The sequence below is a fragment of the Orycteropus afer genome, unplaced genomic scaffold, assembly GCF_000298275.1.
Source record: "Orycteropus afer afer isolate SDZICR_OR568_19922 unplaced genomic scaffold, OryAfe1.0 scaffold00095, whole genome shotgun sequence".
Lineage (NCBI taxonomy): Eukaryota > Metazoa > Chordata > Mammalia > Tubulidentata > Orycteropodidae > Orycteropus > Orycteropus afer.
Window position 1 is genome coordinate 7587412 of NW_006921682.1, and position 24737 is coordinate 7612148.

The window sequence follows — 24737 nt, forward strand, 5'->3', positions numbered from 1 at the left end:
GTCTTCATCACAAATGGAAGTTGTGAATTACAAATAACAAGGTTCTGTGTTCTCAAAAGGGGTGTGATGGTAACAGAGCAATCAGTACATTGTGGAGGTGACAGGGTGTCTCTTTGCTTTTTGAATTCCTTTTTTCCTAACTACTTCTCTTCCATTTACAGTGTCATCTTACTGTTACCTCTTAGCCCCAGTCATGGCATGAGAAGATAAAAAACAAGGCTGCCACATGATCATTTAGAACACGGAAACTCAACCTGTCTTGCTTTGTATCAGGTTTTCTGCTAGTAGGGAGGAGCTCAGTGGCATGGGCATAATAATTTTCCCACAATAATGTGAAAGTAGCTTATCTCTAAAGCAGATACCTAATTTTTGTGGTCATGCACACCATCCTGTTTTGTGGGCTAAGTTTGTAAATGCAGTATGGACATCCAAAACACTTCATCCTGCTGAGCTGGGAAATGGACATCAAGACGTCCATCATGTCCATCTAAGATGCTTTACTGCTAGTTGTAGACTATTTATGATTTCCAATTAAGCCTGTCGTCATCAAGACTTTGGGGAATGGCCTCATAATTTATGTCAGTTTTCTTGTTTAAAACTCAGAAATGAGGCATTTGAGTTAACAAAAACACTGCCATCGAGTCGATTCTGACTCACAGCAACTCTTTCTTGTGTTTCCGAGGTGATATCTCTACAGAAGTAGATTGTGCCGTCTTCCTTCCGAGGAATGGCTGGTGGGTGTGAACTGCCAGGCTTCTGGTTAGCAGTCAAATGCCTTAGGCAGTATGCCACCAGAGCTTCCAGTTGAGATCTAGAGAAATGAAATGCCTTGCTAGATTACCGCACCCTCAAATCCTACAGCCTCACTCATTGAATTCCATTTTCTGCTGTTAACCTGTAATCCTCCTTGCCTACCACAGGTATGAGAAGTTCCTTCCAGTGCCCTATGTTGGGGCATTGGCATTGGGTCATCTGTTATGTGAGGGGAGGGCAAAGTCTCTGTGAAAAGTTGTGATAGGAGCCCTGTTGTGTTTGACAATCATAATAAAAAGAAATAATAGTCTCTTACCAGTTCTTTTGAGTGTTTAAAACCATGTTGTTTGTTGTTGTTATGTGCCATCGAGTTGGACCTGACTCGTAGCGACCCCTCCTTGGGTTTCTGAGGCGGTATCACTATGGAAGTAGATTGCCCAACCTTCCTTCCAAGGAACGGCTGGTGGGTTTGAACCACCAGCCTTCTGGTTAGCAGTTAAATGCTTAGGCACTGTGCTACCAGAGCTCCTTTTAAAAACATATCCACCAGATATTCCAAGTTAAGGTTGAAGTCATGTTCTTGCCTCTGCCCTGTCCATTTCTCCTAGCTCTGTGGGCCATTTAGAGGCAAGTGGGAATGGGCATGCCTGAGTGAGTTAAAAGGTTGAGACAGTCTGTAGGCATTTGATCTATAATTCATCACAGTGAGTTGAGGCTTTTAGGGGTGAGCTGAGAGAATGTGATTGAGCCTAGACAAAGTGTAAAAAGTGAGCATCTGGCTGCTCCTGTCACCTTGTGTAAGTGTAGCCAGATGATGGTTGGACACAGGGGATGGAGGAACACTCGATACCTATTGAGCAGTGTTAGTGAAAAGGCACTGTGGGGACTCCCTTATTTCCCGCTTCAGTGTTCACAGAGCTAGCCTTGCGAGTGTGCAGCCTTTCGTGTCTTCTGTGAGCTGTTTGAAATCACCAGCAGCAAAGATGGGTTCTGAATATGGGTGGTGATGTGGGAATTTTAATTTATGAATACCCCAATTCTCATCAACAAATGGCAGTTTCTTCTGAGGCATGAAAGATGAGACTCAATGTCACCTCCCCTTCCCCTTCCCACCCCCCGCCATTGCTTTCTCTTTCCCAGTGATTGATTTGTGGGGAAGAAGAGTTTGAATTTTCTCTAAGTTTGACTAACTGATCTTAACAAGCTACGCCCAGCATTGTGCTTCCTGGGTAGTCAGCTGGAGTGCCGTGCGGAGCCTTGGTCGTGATTGTCCACTGTCACTAGGACTGCTGTCCTCAGTGCTTCATGTGCATCAGGTTATTTCCCAATGTATATTTTGTAGGATTGTCCTGAGAGATGTTAATGGGTGTTCTGGGCGAGGCCCAAGGTCAAATACATTTGGAAACCATTTCTCAAACTAAGTGGGCCTTGGAACACCTGCCCATGCCCTGTAGTGTGAGTGTTGGGAGAAACAATCTAGAAACACAGAGCTAGGCCAGCCTGGCATTGTACTGGTGACCTTCCTTCTGGCCAGAGCTAAAAACTCAAAAGTACATTTTCCTTCATAAAAGGATTTCCACTGTAAATAAATAGGACTGGTTGCTTTCAAGGAGATTGACAAGGCAAGTGTGTAATCGCCCCCTTTGGATAGTTTAGGGCCATGACTAGTCTAACTTCACTGGTTTGGATCTGAGCCAGCACATTCCTGTGACTCAAACCATGAGGTTTCAAGATACGGATAAAAAAACCAGTGACTTTTCAGGGTGTTATTTGGAATATTTAGCAGTCAACTTCAAATGTGGGAAAAGGGATCCACTAGACACTAAAGTGCGACTGGCTGGGCTTTTGAGTTGTTAGAGATTTCAACAGACCAGAACTTTGCATGGCTCACACTTCAAAGGACACAGAAGAAGGTTGCCAGTCAGGGAGCATGGAGTCAATCACAGGATGAAAAGTGAAGCACAAGCTTACCTTGACTGTTAGAAGAGTATTTCAGCTAGTTTGCATTTTTAACTTACTTGAGGAGCCCCTCATGCCCAAGGTAAATGGTCTGCGTTCTGTTGGTAGAAAAAGAGGTTGCTTTGTGCAGGTAAATATTTTAACTTAAGCATCATTCCTCATTGCATTTAGGCCTTTTTTTTCCTTTCTTTTTGCATAGGAGACAATGTTGAATTGAAGCATCTTGCCTAATTAAATTTCTAATTTAGTATTAGTAGCATGTTCAAAGAGGTCCACTTGAATTTTCTGAGTGAAAAGTGGAACCAGAGGACCGATTTTCCCTTCCTCCTCAGACCTTTGGTAAGAGGTAAGTGTGAGAATGGAGAGCTTCGTTGCTGTGTTTCTATTGTGTGCTGGAAAGGTGATGGAGACGCATGGTAACCCTGTATGACAGAGTAGAATGGCCCCATATGGTTGCCAAGGCTGTAATACTTATGGGAGCAGAATGCCAGGTCCTCTCTCACAGGGTGGCTGGTGGGTTCAAACCATTGACTTTTTGGTTAGTACCCAAGCTGTTAACCATTGTGCCATCAGGGCTCCTGGCTTCGTCTTTACTTATTCATGGGCATATTATGTTATGGTTTATATGAACAGATCTTTTAATTTTTTTTTTTTCTCTCCTCCCTCATAAAGCAGGAATCTGGTAGTTTAAACTCCTGATGGCTTTGGTAAAATAGAACCCCATGAGTGTCACTGAAGAGCTAAGAAGAAAGGATAAAGAAGGTAGTCCTCATGGCCAGTCACGGATTGAATTATGCCCCCCCAAAATATATTCTAACGTGGCTAGGCCATGATTCCCAGTATTGTGTGGTTGTCTACTATTTTGTCATCTGATGTAATTATCCTCCATTTGTGAGGTGTTGCAAGTCTTGACTCTGTGTTAATGAGGATGGGATGCAACTCTCTTACTCGGGTCACAGCCCTGATCCAATACAAGGAGATATCCCTGGAAAGTAGCCTGCATCACCTTTTATTTTACAAGAGGGAAAAGGAGAGAGAAGTGAGCAGAGAGAGGGACCTGACTTATCAGCAAGAAAGAAGAGCTGGGAGCACAGTGCGTCCTCTGGTCCTGGCACTGAGAACCTCTTAGACTCAGGGGAAGACTGATGCCAGCACACATGGAGATAGATTTGCAAGGAACGCTGGGCCCACAGATGTTGAGAGGATACAAAGCCCTTTCCCAGAGCTGGCAGAGAGTACGCCTCCCCTAGAGCTGGTGCCCTGAATTTGGACTTCTAGCTTCCTAAACTGTGAGAAAATTTGTTTTTATCTACTTGTGGAATTTCTATTATAGCACCACATAAATACCATAGCATGTTGGCACCTTTTTGGACCTGAGGCAGTTAGAGCCAGGCTGGTTGAGAGGAGTTAAGAGTACATTAGCATCACCAGGAACAGCAGAGGCATATAGAAGCTTTACCACAGCAGTTTTTAAGATTTCCTAGTACGGGATCCTTAAGCACATAGCTGACTGCATGTAGGTTTTTCAGTATCATGGTCATTAGTTTTAGTATAGGTGTTCTGAACACTAGCATTTCAGTTAACATCTTACTAGTATTAAGTATCATACCTGCTTCCTGAGAACGTTGTGAACTGTTCTAGGTCCTAACAGGGTCTGGCAGAACAGTTTCAGAGAGCAACTATGTGCAAATAGTGTGTTCTAAAACTGGTTATCAGGATTCTTTCATTCCATTGATATGGGAAGAAATGCATACTCGGCGGTGAGCATGTCTTGCCCAAAGCACTCAGAAATAGCTAGTTGATTGCTATATGCTACCCTGCACAGACCCTAAGAATCTTTGTGTATTGGAATGTAGAGGTCAGGGATGGTAGCTGCCCCTCCATCATTTTCAAGAGTGTTCCTATGCCACACTACTTTCAGGAACCAAAGATGCATGGGATACTGGAATTTGGAAGATGAGGGCAATATTAATTGCAATTAAACCTAAACTCAGTTGCCATCAAGTTGATTCTGACTCATGGTGACTCCATGTGTGTGGAGTAGAACTACTCTAGGCTTCTGAAGGCTGTGAACTTGTGGAAGATCAGCAGGCCTTTCTTCTAATGCATTTCTGGGGTGGGTTTGAACCTCCAGTCTTTCAGTTAGTAGTTGAGTATTTAACTATTTGTGCCAGGGACTCTTTAATTTCAAGTAGTTCCCACAAAAGTAGGTCCAACATATGTGCAGATGCTAGGTCCAGTGAATGTGAAGCCTAGATACAATTATCTGGAGGCATGGATTTCATTTTATGAGTTTCAAGTTTTTTCCCAATTCCTTTAATTTGCAGTTTTGTTACAGGCATAGGGTTTAATTTCAGGTGCTTTTGTGTGTGTGTGTGTGTGTGTGTGATTTGGGTGAAAATTTACAGAGCAAATTCACTTTCCATACAGCAGTTCACATACACTTTGTCTCATGACACTGACTACAATTTAACCCAGTACAACAGTTCCCCTCCCATTTCCTCTGATAGTTAACCTCTTCCCTGTGTCCATCCCTCCATGCACTCCTGCCCCCTGAGCTGTCAGCCCTCCTTTCTTCCATGATTGTTCTCTCCAAGGAGTGTATCTACCCCAGGTAAATGTTGAAATCATAAGCCTGTCTTTTGTTTGGCTGGAAGCCACAGGTGTGGGTTCAATTCCAGACCTGAAGGGCAGCTAGGGGCCATAGTCTCAGTGGTTCCGCCAGGCTGTATCAGACCAGCAAACCTGGTGTCTCCCCCCCTTTTTATTTCCCAAATGATTCTGAATTTTGTTCCACATTGTTCTCCCTCTCTACCCAGGACATCCTATATAGATCCCCCTCAGAGTGGCTGACAGTGGTAGCCAGGCACCAGACACCAGTTTTAAGCTGTGTCATTCATGTTGACAAGTGACATCTCTTCCCTCTTGAGGAAAGGTTTATTTGGCTGTACACCAAAAAGATGGCTTAGTTCTGTCTTTCTGGAGCCCACAAATTGGTATTTTGTCCACAAGCAAGAAGGACCATACAGACCTGGCTTCTGACCCCAAGTTTCTGATTCCAAAAGACAATACTCTACTGCATTCCTTGGTAGAGCAACAGAAAATGCAGTTTTTTTCAGATTGTAATGAAGTTGTTGTTCAGCTTACAGGTTAGTGAGAATATAGCTAGAGTTCACACTGGATTAGTAAATACCACTTAGATTCATCACTTGCACACCACTAATGACTGCCAGCATGGTGATAGTCAGGCACCCAAAGTCCCCTCTGAAAATCATATGGAAGTGACTGTTCAGCCAGTGGCTGACTGAGTTGGGGGTAGCCCAGAATGGGCAGGGAGGCAGCAATGCTCTTCAGGAATGAGTTGCCCTCCGTACCCAGGCTCTTTGGTGAGTCTCGGATCCCTGAGTTGGAAGCTCACAGATGGGCTGAAGACACCTGATCCAGTGTGCCCAGGGCTGAGCTGGGTGTGGACTAAAAGGGAAAGGCTTGGGAAGCACCAGTTGATTTCTGTGGTTCCACACAGGATTCAGGGTTTTGGAAAGCAGTGAACTGCTTCCTTTTCTGAGGTGGATGTGGTAATCACCAGTAAACATAACAAAGCATGAGGACATACTTCCCAGGTCAGGAACATCTCAGGGAGGGCCAGACCTAGGAGCATTGGATGCTCCATCATCACTGTTTGTCTGCTCTGGCTCACTGGCCAGTGCTCAGCTCTGTCAAGTCCTGAAACTGGAAAAAAGATCTGCTGGTCCCTGGTCTGCTGTGTGGGTGTATATAGCTGTTCTTACAAAAAAAGAATATGCCAAGCAGTGGTGTGACAGCTGGAATAAGCACTTTATTTTAAAAATGACAATAGAAAAGTACCTTTAAACAGTTTATAAAAGCGTAATAGACTGTGTGGAAATTGTTCTGTTTCCCTTAGAAACAAGATACAGAAGTCTTGCCAGGAGCCCAGCAGCACTGAAGGCAAAGCAGGTCCTTAGACACTGGAGTTAATGTCACTTGTCCTCAAGCTGTTCACTGTCCTTTTTCCCCTTATTTATGGTAAGAAAGAGCCCCTCACCCTGACCCTTGTTTTTAATTTTTTTTTGATGACTGTGAAAAGCTTCTTGACATATTTAATTCCAGTGGAAAAATTATATACACACAAAAACCAGACCAACCACATAATCATTAAAACACTGAAGTCTTCAGCGCAAATGTGAACAAATCAATAAGAAAGATTCTGGTCACGTTTAGCTGTTGGAAATTCTTAGGTCATTATAATTTTACATATGGCTCTTCTACTAGAGGGACAGGCTGAGTGACCACAGACTCTGAAAATGTGTCAACTTACATACAACACAAAATGGACTTTTTGGCTACTTTGTGAAGCAGACCCCACTGACCACATGATCTGTTCCTGTGATAGGTAGTCTCACAATAAGAAAACAGGATTCAGGATAATACTTTAAATGGTTCATCTGGCAGGGTGCTCCCAAGACTCAGGAATACCAGCTCAGTTCAACTCACGTTTATAAAACCACTGGGAGCCACGAGTTGCCCATAGCAGCCAGCTGGGTGGAGAGGCAGGGCTGGCCTCCCAAGTCAGGCTGCTGCTTCGTCAGTGAAACAGACTCTTCACTTATACTGAGGAAGGGGATGGCTTAAGGAATGTGAATTACGTGTCAAGTGAGCAACAAACACCCAAGAGTGTGCTATTACAAAAGATAATAAACCCACAGAAACCATTACATGGCATGCAGTGCGGTATGGCCCCATCGGGAGCTGCCAGAGCTCTGAGGGCACACCTCTGACCAGGAATCTCTATTGACAAAAGTGTTTTTGCCCAGTTGTGAACATGCCACTAAGAAACTTCTGTAGGCTTTGATTGTCTTGCAGGGTTCTCCTACTAGAAATGGGATCACGCATCTACTACTACAGGTAACACCATTCCGTTTCTAACATATGTACCACATTACTAACTCACCCTGGACTCAACCCAGGGAGACAGATTTCTATAATTCACAATACAGTTTTGAAAATTTCGATATTTAAAAACACGCCGGAAACATGCAGCTTATTTTAGAAGAGGGGAAAAAAAATATATAGGTATTTTTGATTATAAGCATTCAAAAGTCAAGCACAAAAATTGTGATCCAACCCAGTGTAAGATCATCCAGCCTGTCATACTTAAAATGTTTGGTATAAAAATACTTAACTCTCTTGGTTTTATTGTTGACTCCTTTTATGTTTCATTTGAAAATATCTCCAAACTGTACAGAAATGAATGCCAGACCATGCGTTCACAAATAACACACTGTTTCTTACAATTATACAGTGTAAAAGAGTAAAACATTTTTATTATATATATATGTTTTTTCTTCAAGAAAAACAGATGTGTGATAGAGGCTGCGGCAAAGTCTTGAAGGGCTCAAAACTGGGCAAGGTTTTTTCAAGCCTGAAACAGAAAGAAAACATATTAGGAGGGCGGATCTCAAGACCATGAGCATTACTTTCTTTTGGAGATGGCTGGGACAGGCATTCCTGGCTTGGACGCCCATGGGAAAACTCATCAGTGGTTCTCTGTGCTCACTGACCCTTCAAATAAAGATCACACACAAGAACATCACGGGGTCTCACATTCATGAGATACATGGCTAATACATACTTAACTTCCATTTGTTACCCTTTCGAAGTTGCAGGGCAACGCTTACACATTTGTATTGCTTTACGGCAAACACTGTGATCTTCACACATCATCTCCGCTCTGCCTGGTTTACTCACTGCTGTAAAGGCTGCATTGTAAGCCCTCTGCTACTATTCTGTCAGTCATATTTCTGTCCTTTGTCTCCTCAATTCCAAGTCTCTTGTTTTCATACCACCTGTGACATGTCAGACTCACACTTGTGGTCGCAGAACATGCATAGCCTGAAGTAAATCTACATGTACTAGAATTCTGCAGAGGGAAATGTTTGCCTGTGTGTAGGAAGAGACTATAAAGAAAACAGCATCACTGTTGATAACAGCCCGTCTAACAGTCCCAAGTTAGACTTATTTGTGAAAATGTGTTTAGTAATTCTCAAAATTGGCTAAGGACATCTTAGTGAATAAATAATCTTATACAAACATGATCTGTACAGTGCAGGCTGCATCTGATCAAAGACAATGGGTTTTTTCACATCCTAGTTTTTTTGGGGGACTGTACAAATTAGTAGAAATAATCGGTTGCAAGTTAGAAGACCCAACATAATTACCAAATTCGTATGGATGGCAAAAAACAATTCCTGTTTCTTTAGACACCCAGAACCTTGTCTATAAAGTTATGATAATGGTGATTTTACCTGCCTGTTCAGGTTATTGGAATTACTGAATTAGTCCTATCATCACATCCATTTAAATTAAAGAGACGTAATTAGAGCCCCTTGATTTGGAAATGCTGCCGGCGTTAGCTCTGTGAGGGCCACACACACACACACAGCATCCAACATTGGTTCACAACCTCCATCTTCACTTCCCTCTGCCTCCCTTTACTGACTCAGTAAACTTCTTTTAAACATGAGGATCTGTTTCCCAGGAGTGACTGAGGTAATAAACTCCTTCAATAAAAGTTAACTTTCTGACTCCAGTGCCCAAAACAGCATTGGGATCAGCCCGCACTCAGCAAACATTATTATTATTTATTTACTTTTTTTACGTGTCTTACAGTCTTTTTTTTTTTTTTTAATTAGGATTTGGGTGAAGATTTACAGAGTAAATTCACTTTTCATACAGCAGTTCACATATACTTTGTCTCATGTCATTGACCAAAATTTACAATGCAGCAGCTCCCCTCCCACTTCCTCCCCATAGTTACCTCCTCCCAGTGTCCATCCCTTCATACTCTTCTGCACCCTGAGCTATCTCCCTGTGCATAAGCAGCCCTTCCTTCTCCCATGATTGTTCTCTCCAGGGCGTGTGTCTACTTGAGGTAAATGTTTAACTCACATGCCTGTACTTTGTTTGGCTGGAAACCACAGTTGTGGGTTCAGTTACAGACCTGAAGGGCAACTAGGGGCCATAGTCTCAGTGGTTACACCAGGCTCCATTGGATCAGCAAACCTGGTCCCCACCTTCTTTTTTTTTTTGCCTCCAAACAATTTTGAGTTTTGTACCACTTTGTTCTCCCTCTTTATGTAGGATCTCCTACATCATTCACATGAACTTATAGGCCCATTGTCTGCCAACCCCATATATGATCTTGGATACACTCTCCATTTAGACACACCCAATTGTTCAGCCTGTTCACCCATCTATCCGTCCCTATACCCATGTTTGCTTTCACTGACAACTCAGTACTGTATATGCAAAGGGGTTCATATTTGTTGTCTGTACTGCCCATGTAACTCTCTATGTCTTTCTCATCCTCAATGCTGCCATATTGGTCACTCACATTTGGTACATTGCCCTTCTCTTCACCCAAATCAATATTTATCTCTATCTAACATCAGCAAACATTATTTAATGAAGAAATCAAAGTGGGCAGGAGTTGTGCACACCCTGTCTGTTGTAAAGGCCACGTGCCTGTGATGTCCAGTGAGCAGGATCTGCCCGAGGAAGCCTGTGACTCGTGCTGGAGGAGCAGGGCCTACAGAAGGATTCTCTCTCGGAAGCCTCCCACCTCTTTTGCTACCCACTCCCACCATGCCATGTCTACTGGGAGGAGGAAGGGTTCAGGGATCCCCTGTGCAGAGTACACAGCATATTGGACCTTAGTGGGTGGTGTAGGCAGAGCATGCACAGGGGTGAGGCATTTCTCATGGGGCCTAGGGTTGCAGGGGGCTCCGGAGGCCAGGCATTACCTTTGGGTGTATAGCAGCTGAAGTTCCCTCATGGACCCATGACCTTCTCATGGTCTGTCTCACATCCTCATACCACCTGAACTGCCTTAACTGTCAAAGTAGGCTCCTCTCAAGGGCACTGGTCTTCAAAGAGAAATCGATCCAGCATGGAGATGACAACCCTTCCCCCTTGCCTTGTCAGGTGTGGAATGACAAGTTCCACGTCATTCCAAACTTGACCACATGCCAGAAGGCTGTGTGTGTTTATTCCGGGAAACCATTTCTGAGGAAGTTACTCTGGCTATTCCTGCACTGAAACAATTCACAGGGGATGGCAGGGCCTGCAGGCTGCCGACAGGCCTCTTACAGAGCACAGACCCCAAGGCCACCTCGGGAAAGCACTGGATGTGGTCTGGCATCAAGACAGCCAGCCTACAATCGAAAACCCCACACTGCTTTCAGGAACTGAAAAAGGAGAGACTGAACAGAGGAAAATGGATCCATGTGTGAGTTCTCCTTCCCAGAAGCTCCCTACTGTGGGCTGGGCTCACTGGGTGAGGAAGGACAAGACATCGCTGTCTCCCCCAGGCCTGACTGGTTTCCTTCTGCCCTGTTCCCTGGACAGTTCAACAGTCCTCTTTGGGCACATGCTGGCCCTAACCTCTTTCTGGTTCAACAACCAATTCCTGGATGATTTCTGCAGGCCCCCATGAGCATCAGCATTCTCCTGGACATTTCTGCCATGACCTCAAAGGCAAAGCATCCAAACCCAGACTTACTTAAAAGAGCTCCAGCTCCTGACCCCCTCCACCTCTTTTCTCTGTCACTGAAGCTGCCCTTGGTGCAGATCTGTTCTTCACACTGACTTGTCCCTTCAGCATTCACACAGCCTTGCTCCTGGGACATTCTGTTACTTTCCAATCATCCTGGGTTCACCTCTCTGCTACACATCTCTACCTTGACCCTTTGTCCACTCTGCTTTTGGCAGCATGATTACAAGGATTCCTCAAACACCTCCCCCTTGCTCAAATCTCTTGCATGGCTCTCCAAGTCCCTGACCCACCCTTCAAAGCCGTTAACAGTTTGGTTTTCATCTATTTTTGACAAGGAGATGCTGTGTATACTCTTAACTCCCTTCTCTTCTGTTCCAATAATCCTGCTCAGCATATACAAACCACCCCTCAGAACTCAGTTGAAAAGCCTCACCTCCCCAAGCCTCTCCTGACCCCTTCAGCCTGCAGGGCTTTCGATGAGCTCCTGTCAGCTCCCACTGTCCAAACGCCTCTTTGGCTTTGGCAAAGATTGCCTTGGTTCTTTTCTTTTCTAAGAAATATCTTCTCATTCCTTAGCCCCAGATAAGGGTCCTTGCATAGAGCAAAAGGAGCTCTGGTAGCATAGTGGCGAAAGCACTTGACTGCTAACCAGAAGGCTGGCGGTTCAAACCCACCAGCCACTCCTCGGAAGGTAGGTTGGGCAATCCTACTTCTGTAGTGATACTGCCTCGGAAACTCAAGGAGGGGTCGCTATGAGTTGGGGCCGACTCGACGGCACAAAACAACAACAACAACATAGAGCAAAAATGCTCACCTCCAGACATGTGGACTCTAGGGTAAGCAAAATGGAACAGTACTGAGCCTCATCTTCCTGATGCCCCAGGCTGAAAACCAGGAGACGGAGCCCTGGACCCACGTTGGGGCTCTGCACGCTGGCCATGGTGCCCTAAGTGCCTCCATTGGCAACTCTGGCAGGGATGGGGCCTCCTCTGGGAAACTGGAACCTTGGGGGATGGGAGTTGCCTGCAGCTTTCCTGGGGAATAAGCAACCCACCTGACATCAAAATACAGCAAGAACGCCATCACAAAGTCAGACACTTGGACTCCTGCACGGGAATAAAAGGGGTGAGTGTCTCAATTCTACCTGGATAGAAAGGCTGGTGGAAGTGAAAAAGAACATGGAAGGGTGGAAGAAAGAGGAAGAAGAAGAGTCTCCAGCTGTGGAGCTTTTCCCTAACTGTGCCGTGTCAGTTGGTTCCCGCCTGGGAAAAGAATGTATCCACGCTGCCATAGATGTTCCCAGACTGAACAGAAGGTCAAAATGTGGCTATTTCCGTCCTGTAAACAAGGAAGAGGTTTAACTAGGGACGGAGTTCAAACCTTGGAATGTATTAAAAAGGACATTTTAAACAGAATCCAAAGACATCTGGGAACACAAGGCACCATGGGGGGTGGTGGGTGAGGAGGGTCAGGCTGTGTTTAAGGAGCAGATTCTCCCTACAGCAAACACGTGAGGGATGACGAGGAATACAAATATATACGTGAAACATCCCACTGGGGGAAGTCATTGCTCCCATTTGGATACAATGGAGGGTGTTGCCTGGTATCTTAAGGAACATTATCAAGTTCTAGAACATATCATCTCCATTGTCCTTGATCAGAAATCTGCATGAGGCACTCAGTACTGTGGGGACAGTGGCTGATGGTGTGGGGTTGAGATGCTTGCTGACCGTCACATAGGGGGACAGTAGTGCTGAGAGGCCTGGGGTGGCTGTACTGCCCTGACTCAATCTTTCCTTTTATAAGTCTAGGTGCCTTGTGAAACTTTTCTCTCAGCAATAAGACATAAGTGTCCTTCTGTCTGTTTTCCCCCACCTGTCTGCTAATAACTAGACCAAACTGCTAATAATTTCTTTCCTAGAGTTTCTCCCTCTAACATTTACTTATTTTTATCAAAAGTTCCATAAGGAATATCCCCACTCTACCTGACTGCAAGTATGGGGCATGGTATGACAACATTTTGTAAGTAATAAAAGTGTGTTAGCTCTGATTTTATACTTGTCAGCTTAATCTTTTTACAATGAAGCACAGGTATCAATTTGTAATAAAAAGAGTAGTTAACATTTAAGAAGTTCACAGTCTGGGGGGGAGCGTGTCCTTTAGTTAGTAACTCCTCCCGCTCCAAAGACATGAAGCCTGATGGTCCCTCCTGTGTCTTCCACAGCTCACACTGACTGCCTCAACACTTCTATGCACGGTTTCAGCTGCCCCTTGGCCTAGAGAAGGCTCACCCCTGGGGCACACACCCCATCCTCAAGCAGGCTTGTCCCTGCCATAGTAGGACTACAGGACTTCGGATGTGGGGGCAGAAAAACCTTCCCTAAATCCATTTTTTAAAATTTTACATATATATAAACACATTTCCTAGTTCCAACATTTTTCAAGTGTACATGTTAGTGCTATCAACTGTATTAGTCATATTGTACAGGGATCACTCATAATCCTTACTGATTTCTTATCACCATAACCCAAACCCATTCTTTTAACCATGTAGATCCCAGGAGCTGGGAAGCCTCTGTGTGACCTCACAAGGCCAGTGCCTCAGGTCTGCACACAGCACACACCCTCCTCCTGTCAGCTCTAGGCTGGCCGGCCACCCCACTTCTCAGCATCGCCCCAGCGCCTGCAACTTGACTCTTAGCTGCCTACCCAGGGCTGAGTGCCACTATTCTATTCTTCTGGGCCTCTCACCAGCCCTCCCTTGGTTCCACTGTGAAATCACCAGGGGCTACCTACTGTGGCTTCCTGACTGCCTCGTCTGCCTGTGTCTCCGTCCTCAGGTACTAATACTTTGGTTGATTTACTGCATTTAAAAAATCATTATGTCCTCACTTACTTTCAAAAATTTTAAGGATGGCTTTTCATGGTCTTTAAATTCCCTCAGAGGAGAAAGAAAAAAACACTTGTCTTTGAAAAAGCTTTCCTGAATGATAATATCAGCAAGTATACCATGGGCATATCGGTAAGAACCGTGATAAGAGAAAAATCTAATTACTTAGAAAGCCAGAGGATTAGTGAGATCACTTTCTCCTGCCTTAGTGGATGTGAGAAATGTTTACCTGGTGATAAGTGCGTTAGGGTGAGAGACAATGGGGGAGAAAGACCTGAAGCTCAGGCTGGGAGCTTCCTGTTCAGAAAGGTGCCTAGGAAGGGGAGGGAGTGAAGCGTGAGCCTCTAGTCATGCTATTGTGAGCTTGTAATTGCTTAAGCCCCAAAAATGTGTTAATGATGTTCCTGGCCAAAAGCGCTTGGTTCCCTGACCTTAGCAGGAATCTCACCCTCCTTTCTGACTCATCTTTTCTGCATAGGCCCCTCTTAGGGATAGATTTGCCACCTTATTTGGGCCAAGACATAAACTGCTGTTGGCCTGCCCTGGTGCTCTTGCTGTTCTAAGCCAAGCTTTCCAAAGAGACCTCGAAGCCTCATGCAGGTGCCTGTGGGGATGCGACATTTTTTTTTAAACTGTACATATTATTGTTGTTAGGTGCCATGGAGCTGATTTTTGACTCAGTGACACCACGTGACTGAGTAGAACTGCTCCACAGGGTTTTCTAGCAGGCAGTCTTTAGGGAAGCAGAAGCTAACAAACTAAGTGACAGCCGATACTGACAGAAAAGACTGATAAATCACCAAAGTCATCACCTACTGGAAGCCCTATATAATGCAGCAACGGTCAAGGGTAACAACCTGTTTCTGAAGAGGATCACAAAATGTTCCCAAGTCATCGAGGAAGGGCTGCACTATATTCAGTGTAGTCAGGTTAATCACAGAGGGGAGACAGACATGCTATATTTGAAAAAGATTCCCACCAGAAATGTTAATTTTCGAAAAAGGCTTAGAAGCTTGAAGGCAAAAGTTTTGTTTATCTTTAAATTCCCTCAGGTGGAACATCTCATTTCATGCTGCTACTAAGCACTCAGGTTAACAGTGTCAATCTTACCTGGCTGGGGTGAGGATCAAATACTGGGTGGGATGCTGCTTTGCAAATTACATATAAGCTGTAGTTTGGGGACAATCTTACCAGCAGGCCAGGTGCAGAAGCAGTGAAGAGCACATCTCCAGTGGTGAACGCTCTACACCACAGCTTCGCTGCGACCACCTCAGGGTTCCCAGGGGGCGGGGTCAGCATCAGGGGCCTGGGCCCTGGCCCCAGAGCTTAGAGTCCTTCAGCCTGGGTTCCCTACTGATGCTGGTGTAATAGTCCAGACCACTGGAGTAGCACTGGTCCCGTCATGCCACTGTGCATCTCTGGAGGGCTGTTTAGCCACCAACTTTGAAACTTACCAGCATGCTCCAGTTTTGTAGAACAGCTCGAGAACAGTAGCCACCATTGAAGATTGCATTAATACCCACAAGACAGATTGCAGCCACCATCACACACCTGGAACCTGGGGGGACAGAGATCACCATTAACAGTATGCTGTGTGGCAGGCTCCCTCCCTGGGCCTTGAAGATGGCTCTCAGGGCAAACAGCTGAGATTCACAAATAGAGAACGAGGGCCTCTGCTACTGAGCTGAGGACAAATTGACACCTAAAAAGGAGCTCAGGAGCTCTGGTGGCATAGTGCCTAAGACATCTGACTGCTAACCAGAAGATTGGCGGTTCAAACCCACCAGCCACTCTGCGGAAGGAAGACTGGGTAATCTACTTCTGTAAAGATTTACTGCCTTGGAAACCCAATGGGGGTTGCTATGAGTCAGAATTGACTCGATGGCAGTGAGTTTGGTTTGGGTTAAGAACCTTCTATCAGTGGCATGAAAAGCTCTCAGCTGGAAAAAAGAACTTAGGATTCTTTGGAGGAGTAAGAGAGAAAGAGCTCAGGGGAAGAGCAGTGCAGGGATTTCCTGCCAAGCCACAGGGGCAGGGTACCTGGAGATGGTGCTACTGTGGACATGAGCCTGATGTTGCCCTTCACCTATGCACTCAGGAGAGGAGGAAGCTAAGCAACGAGGCAGAGGCAGCACCAGGGTCTGCCTGGCCAACAAGCAGGCAGCACTGCACAGGAAAAGCATGCGCGTGCGGCCCCAGGCAGGGGAGGTCTGGGAACCTGATCGACTCCAGGCGCTGCCTCAACCCACAAAAGCTGTGGTGGGCCAGGCCAGGGAAGCAGTCTTGGGAGAGCCCCGAACTCAAAAGCTCTGCCCTCCAAGCACCACTGGAGAACAAAACGACAAGGGGACACTGGTGACCATCTCCTAATCTTTCCCAGGCTCTGACAACTTTGGAACATGCCTTCAGAAGTTACAGAGACCCAGCAAATGATTCATTTCTAATATTCCTCCTGCAGATAGCTAGTTTTGACAAGATCTCCTGGTGGATCCAGCTCTGTGCATGTGGACACCCATGGCCATACTCTCTACAAATTACTCAAATCTTCCACCCTAATCAAGACTGTTTTCCTTCCTGTAGACAGGTTTCTGTTATGCAGGGCTCCATAATATTCATGTACAAGCGTAGTCCTGCTGCAAACTCTCTGAGTTCCCAAGAAATACCTGGCTGCCCACTTGCTGAAAGTGAGGATGACTTGAAGCACTTACTGATGAAGACTGAAGAATACAGTCTGCAGTATGGATTGCATCTCAATATAAAGAAAACAAAAATCCTCACAACTGGACCTTTAAGCAGCATCACGATAAATAGAGAAAAGACTGAAATTGTCAAAGAATTCACATTGCTTGGTTCTACAATCAACGCCAGTGGAAGCAGCAGAGAGTTAGGACATCAGACAACGTGCAGCATTGGGAAAGACAACCATGAAGGAACTGTTTCAAGTGCTGAGGAGCAAGGATGTCTCCTTGGGGACTAAGGTGTGCCTGACACAAGCCATGATATTTTCAATCACCTCATATGTATGTAAGAGCTGGACAATGAATAAGGAAGACTGAAGAAGAGTTGATGCTTTTGAGTTGTCATGCCAGCAAAGAATGCTGAAAGTACCATGGACTGCTAAAAGAACTAACAGCTCTGTCCTGGAGGAAGTGCAGCTGGAATGCTCCTTGGAAGCGAGGATGGCCAGACTTCATCTCACCTACTTTGGTCATGTTGTCAGAAGGGACCATTCCCTGGAGAAGGATGTCATGCTTGGTAAGGTGGAGGTTCTATAAGAGAGGGGAAGGCCCTCAACGAGATGGATTGACACAGTGGCTGTGGCAATGGGTTCAAGGATAGCAAGGATTGTGGAGCTGAAGCAGGACTGGGTGGTGTGTCCTTCTACTGTGCATAGGGTCGCTATGAGTCAGATATGACTTGATGGCATCTAACATCAATATCAACATCAACACCTGGCTGCCCCGTCAGAGGAAGAGCCCGATGGCACCCCACCAGCCTTCAGCAGAGACCATATTCTGGGCTGAAACCCAATTCAGAAATGATGGATGAGGCTGAAGGAAAGATAGCTTTCCTGGGACACATTTTCTCTGAATGAAAAAAAATTCATCAGAATTTCACTACAAAAAACACTCAACGATGTCATATAAGTGATTCTGAATTTCCCAGTAAAAGTTGCACGATTTGAGGACAGAAAAATAACACTCATCTTTGCAAATGAAACTGACCAGCCCACAAACCTTCTCCCAGCCCTCCCACTTCCCACGCACACAGGAGCGACAGTGCCCCTGGGGCCTCCTAGGACTGCCCATCGAGGCTGTGTTGCTTGGATGCCTACTGTTTGAGAAATCCACACTGATGACCAGATTCCTCTGGGGCCCTGGACTTCAGCTGATCCAATGACTCAGGACTGACAAATTATAAGTACTGCAATCCTAGCTCTAGCCCATGTTCCAGGAGCATGGGGTTTCATCAACAAGCTCCTCTCAGGGTAGAATGCCTAGTCCCACAGCAGTCATGCATCAACAACTCCTGCTGCACATGGAGGCTCAGCTGCAGTGTGCTGAGATGCCTGAGCCAGAGTCTATTCAGCAGAGACCCTGCAAGGGACTCCCCACAAGAACGTAAGACACTGAGTGGAGCCCCAGATGAGTTCCTTTTTAACTTTATGGCAAGTACACAGGCCTTATGAATCTCCCTCCATCTTTTAAGTGACTTAGATGATCGAGCTGGTGGGTCCTGGAGGTGGGCCTGTGGCATAGTCCCCAAGGATTATGGAGCCACTGAGACCCAATTTACAGGTCACAGCATATGGACTCCCTCTTTGAACTTGTGATGAACAGCCCGGCAACTCCACTGGTGCATGTGCAGACAACTCCCAGAAAATAGAAACCGCAGCCTGTACTGCATTTGGTTGCCATGCAGTCTTGGTTTGTGGATGTGCTTAGCAAGTGCTTGTGTTGTTAGAAGTCTGTTGTGTGGTGGTAGGGAGAAAGCCGGCAGTGGCTGCAAAGAGCACTCACCACAGGGTCAGGTGGGGAGTGGATGACTGTCAGCCCCGTCCCTGTGTTCACAACCCATACAGGAACCGAAACAGACCAGGGGCTCAAAGGAGTTTTGAAAGCCCAGCTTCAAATTCCAGCCTTGTTATCACTTGCCATGTCCTTCTTTAATTTGGTGAGGCCGTAACTACATGTGCTTGTAATTTCTATGCTGTGGTCTTGGTTCATGGCCAGGGAAATTTCATGAGCTTTTAAAGAAGAATATCCCTGTGTCCCTGCTCCAAATCTCAACTCTCTTTCTTCCTTTTTTTTTTTTTTTAAAAAAAGAAAAAACAAACAAACAAAACAAAACACAAATTTCATTTGTATACCCAGCAAGGAAAACTATAACTCTCATTTCCTGTAAGGAGTGAGAAATAACTTGTTCATGCTCTCTTGTTCTCAGTATATCTGGGAAATGGATAGTTTTCAATCATCATTATGTATTCTGGGCTTCTCAGCCACATGGCTGAAGCATTAGTAAAACTCTAGTGATGAGGGACAGAGCTTATGGCCAGGCTAAACATGGTCCACACCAAGCAGGATGCTGACAAATGACAAACAATAATAGCTACCTATGTGACTACCACTCTCCTGCTGGCTTTACTTATATGCCATCAGGGAGAGTAACACCCACCCACACATGCTGCCACACATCTCATCTGGGAGCATCCTGGGCCAGACAGGAGTCCATATCTCTCCCCCATTAGAGCCTCAGCTCCGTAGGGGCACAGACTTGGTTTTTCACATTCTTATATGTAGCCCATCTAACCACTGATTTTCATTCACCGTTAGGAAGTCAAAGTGGATAATCCTTGAAGGACCTTTGGGAGAAAAAAACATCAGTTAATTCACTCAGGACTTAAGAGGAGAGCACCCAACACTCTATCACATCAGAAGTGACGGACATTCTGCATGCTGGTTGTGGTGTCTGATGCTCCTGCTCATCTCCATTCTGGCACCGCCCTCCCCCTGCAGGGAGAGCACGGAGTGGGCGGAGGCCTCCCCTCTGCCAAACGGAGGAGCGCCACATGGGCCAACAGTGCCGTCAGTGGCATCTGCCCTTCATTTGGCCTTTTTGAGAGACTCGTTTTGCTCTAAAACGTTTACATTAGCTCATCAGCACCGCTGTTTCCAATTCTGTTACATTTCCCTGAGATTACGTAACTTGGATTATTAGCTGTCTTGAAAGAAGAAGCCTGAGTAATGGAGCCACACTGAGTTGGTCGAACTTCAGGCGGGATGGGAGACAAGACTCTCAACCCTAAGTACAGTGGTAATGAGTATTACTGAGGCCCATGGCCTGAGTATATCTCAGAACAAATGATTCATCCTCAGGAGACATTACATGTCTTTGTTCAGAGCCATGCTTGCAGAAGGGAGCAAGGGCTGGCCTGTCTTTGGGAGTCCCTGCTGCCTCTAGATCTCTGGCTGATTGGTTCGTCTGTGGAGAATGAGGATCTGGAAAAAAATTGGGTGCCACACCTTCTCAACCCTAAGTACAGTGGTAATGAGTATTACTGAGGCCCATGGCCTGAGTATATCTCAGAACAAATGATTCATCCTCAGGAGACATTACATGTCTTTGTTCAGAGCCATGCTTGCAGAAGGGAGCAAGGGCTGGCCTGTCTTTGGGAGTCCCTGCTGCCTCTAGATCTCTGGCTGATTGGTTCGTCTGTGGAGAATGAGGATCTGGAAAAAAATTGGGTGCCACACCTTCTTAGGCCCCTATCACCATCTTCTACCATCTTCTCTGCCAAGTGGAACTGCCAGATTCAAAGGGATTCACTCATCTTCTTCAGTGTCAGCACGAGATACTGCTGACAGGAACACATTGCTCCTTCCTTCTGGGGTTTCAGGGCTCAGCTCTACTTCTGATCACTTTTCAATCTCAAAAGCTGATCTTCCTTTGCTGATTCTTCAATCTAGGTGAGCTTCAAGATTCTGTCCTCAGTGACCTCTCTTACCATTACTCTTTGGAAAATTAATTTCCTCAACTCTCAGCACATGAGGAATTACAGATCAACACGGTTGGCCGCGAAGTCAGAAATTCCAGTAAGCTCATCTTACACACCTCTAGCCGAGTATCCTACGAGCCTTGAAAACTGAGCTGTGAGCACTGTCATGGAAGAGAGAGGTTCCTGAAGCAGGACCTGTGTAATGATGCCTTCTGGAATCATGCAACGTGGCCACTGCTGGACCAACACCACCTAGTAATGGAGGGGGGCTCCCAGATAGCTAAATGATTAATAAATCATCATTTTTATTTCTGAATCGAGGAACAGAGCTAGGAAGATACATGACTTAAGTTTAAAAACTAATTAAGGACAGATGGATATGGACCATGGCTTATGAAATTCTGGACTTGAAAAATCCTGGAATATACATCAAAGCTTAAAAATGGTGTTCTCCAGGGAGGGGGAAAAGCAAAGTAAAGCGTCCCCTTTACAGCAAACTTTTAGATTTTGCAAAATAGTAAAATTTTTAAGAGAGCAGTTATTTACCATGGATTGCTAATTGCTTTGCTAAGAAAGGATTTTTAACCTACATTTGCCATCTACTATTATGTCATTTAGAAAGGGTACTGGAACACACACACACACACACACACACATGAAATATACTTTCAGAATAAGAGATAAATACAAGTGCCTTTACAGAAAGAAACTACGACATCATCCTGTACTGTATTTTCCACATAATCATAGACTGACGAACAATACCACAAACCATCACTGGTCTAAGGATCAGTCAGTGATTTGGATAAACTCTTAGATAAAAGGTTAGGGCACTGTTTTTCAAAGTGTGCTTCATGTAAAATATTAAGATATTTTGTTAAAAAAGGGTTCCCTGAACACTGCAAAAATAAAAATGAAATTTAAAAAAAAAAAAAAGGGTTCCCTGGTCTCAAATAAGTTTGAGATACACTGCATGCTATAACTCCTCCTAGAGTTCATGATGCCCACATTGTGGTAAAGGTTCTGAGAATCTTTTGGTGAAGAAATCTGTGTAACACTGTTCAACCTTGGAAGCGTTCGTGTACTCCACCTACAGTCATCCCTGAGGACAAATGTTCTTTGGACCACACTCAGAAAAATGTGCTATGGGAAAAACAGGTACAATTCTAATTTACTGAACTTGATGTCTTAAAGCACAGAAGTGTTCTCCCTCAATGTGTTTCTTATTACAACCACTGGCAAAAGAATTCTGAATGGCAAGGGTATGGGTCTGCTGACTGGTCATAGTGATAACCTCTGTGTGACTTCTGATACGCTGATATCCATCATTAATGTTGGTGGCCCTTCCTTCGAGGACAAAGACGTTCTCCTTCTGACCTAGGGCCAGAGAATGTCTGGACATGAGAGATGAGGTAAGGTGAGAACCTCAGTGGATGGAGCCCACATTCAGCAGTCCCGTAAGACCTTGAGGTGAAAGTGACCTGAGCCACCAACTCACGTCAGGTCAACAGAGCACCCTGCCTGTGGAAAATGAACCCCAGGACTCTGAAAATCCTATTCAAACTAGACTCAAACAGAGTTGCATTCCACACTTCTCTCTCAATCCGAGCTGAAAGTTTTGTTTTGAAAAAGATGCATCATCTGCGTCCATTAAGAGCTCTTCAAGTGAGCTTAACAAAGACAATCAAAGGATGTGCACAAGAGGGTGTGTGGAGAGCAGCCAGAGAACTACCCTTTACCAAATGCCTACTATGTACCAGCACTGCTAGGTGCTTTACACATTCCTTACTGAAAACCAATACTCACACAGTATTCAGCAGAACTGACGGGACTTCCAGCCCTGAGAAGTAGCCTCGGAGGGAGGGAGCCAGCGCATCTGAAAAGACATGTGAGGAGAAGGCTGTGAACCCTACGGTACATTCTCATTCCTCAGAGGGTACGCTTGGCTGCCATTTCCTCCCTATTCCAAAATGGTGAAACCGCTTACACTTGCCTGTGTGGAATTCCCCTACGAGGCCAAATAACTGTAGAGCAGTGTCCTGAATAACCTTCCACATACCTTTATTAATATATGGGCCAAGTTCTCAGGAAAGCACTCACTTCAAGACTCAGCAGAGGTTTCACCAACTCTCCCCTACCTACTCCCACTGTTCTTTTCATAATGAAACTGGTCACGCTAGGCTAGAATCTGGTCCAGTGGGTTTTTTCTTTCATATTTACTTAGAAATGCTTAGGGTAGGGAAAAAAGCTGTTTAATGCAATCTACTTCCTTAGTGATACTGCCTCAGAAACCCAAGGAGGGGTCGCTATGAGTTGGGTCCGACTCGATGGCACATAACAACAACAACAAGAAGCAGAAGTTGAGCATCTATGGAAAAGCTACCTGTTTTGGAAAGTAAAGTTTCTTGAAAAGGAGTCAGGAAGGAACTGGCCATAACTTCCTTTGAGACTCTCTTGCTACTCTTTCAGCAATGGGGTCTGGCTTCCTGGCTCTGTGGGGCATCTGGTCCCCGGGCCCTCTGCTTGCTCTGATGAGGGAAGGGGCCTGCAGCCTTTGACCTGGAGCCTCTCACTGGTGGAACCAACGAGGCTGTCATATCCACAAGATTTCCAAAGCGGAAAGGCCAGCCCCGAGCACAGATGGATTAAGGGATGCTTAATGTGGCAGGAGTAGAACGCTGTTCTACGCTTGGTCTGGTCCAACCTGTTTCACCTGCGAGTTACCAGAAAAATAGAGTATGAGGGTGCAAGGAATTTTACCTGACAAATCTGTCACTGGTATTAAAAACAACCTATTTTGCAGAGGAACTATTCTTTCCCCATATGGCATCTTATTCAGATCTCTAGAGGGTGAAGTTGGGACCGTTCTGGTGGACATGAGGGGTGCGGTGAGAGGTAGCTACAGAACCTGAGGACCTGAGGGGATGACCTGTCAGGTACTCTTGCCTGACACCTCCATGGCCAGTCAGCATCCAGGACCTGGGCTCCACCTGATCCCCTAACTTGGCTCTGAAAGCTTAGATGCTTAGAAGTGGGATCCTTCTTAGAGAGCTGACAGAGTATCCTTGGCCTTTTGCCCTGTTCCAAGCAGAAGTTATCTTTCGAGTTTCTTTCTGCTCTATTTGTTACTGCCCCAAGTGCCTCCTCACAGAGTGGCTCCTTCCTTCCTCCCTGGCTGTCAATGCCATGGGTGAAGGGCCTCACTGGGGGACTGTCTCCACCTTGCCCAAACTGGGCTACAGGCCCCTGACTACACTTACTCAGGAAAGGGTGTGAAGGAAGAATAAGGGGGCATGGCCTGTTGAGCTTCCACTGACAGCAGGAATACATCTCAGGGAATCTCTCGGACCAGCTGTGTGTTATAGGGCCACCTGTGTGTTACAGACTCACAGGAGGGACCTTTTCAGGTGTCACCAGAGTCAGAGGAAAGCTAGAGTGCGGTCCCAGTATCGTGAGAAGGCAGGGCTGTTGTCCTGGGGAGCCCCCGGCAGGCACCAAAGCTCATTTAAAGCAGGGCTAGAGTCATTTTGAGCAGTGCTTAATGGGACAATGAAGAACCAAAAACTTTATCTATGCAGGAAGACTTTAAAAAACAAAAACAGTTATTCTGGGAATGTAGGAGTGTATGCAAGAAAAAAAAAAGAAATATAGGGGGAAATGGGGGAGGTGAAGGAGCAGGAAAAGAGGGAGAGGAGGGGTCCAGGAGAGGAGAGGGCAGAGCGGGGAGAAGAAGAGAGAAACAAAGAAAAAACTCATACCTACCCGTGGCTTATGGCTTTGTGCATCTGTATCCACTTGCTCATTAAGCAAAGAGCAGAGTTGGAGCTGCCTTCCTGAGACAGGTGGTAAAGGATGGCCCAGGGGCACAGGGTCCCCGAGGCAGGTGGGGGGCTGGGAACCTAGACGTACAGTAAACAGGGAGGGTCTGTGTGCAATGGGGTCAGGGTGGAGCGGAGAAGTGGTGACTGGTGCTGCCCGGGTGTGGGGCTGGGCGCTGAGCCCAACGAGGACAAGACATGATGGTGTTCACAGAGGAGACATGGGAGTGGATGGCATGATTTTTGTCT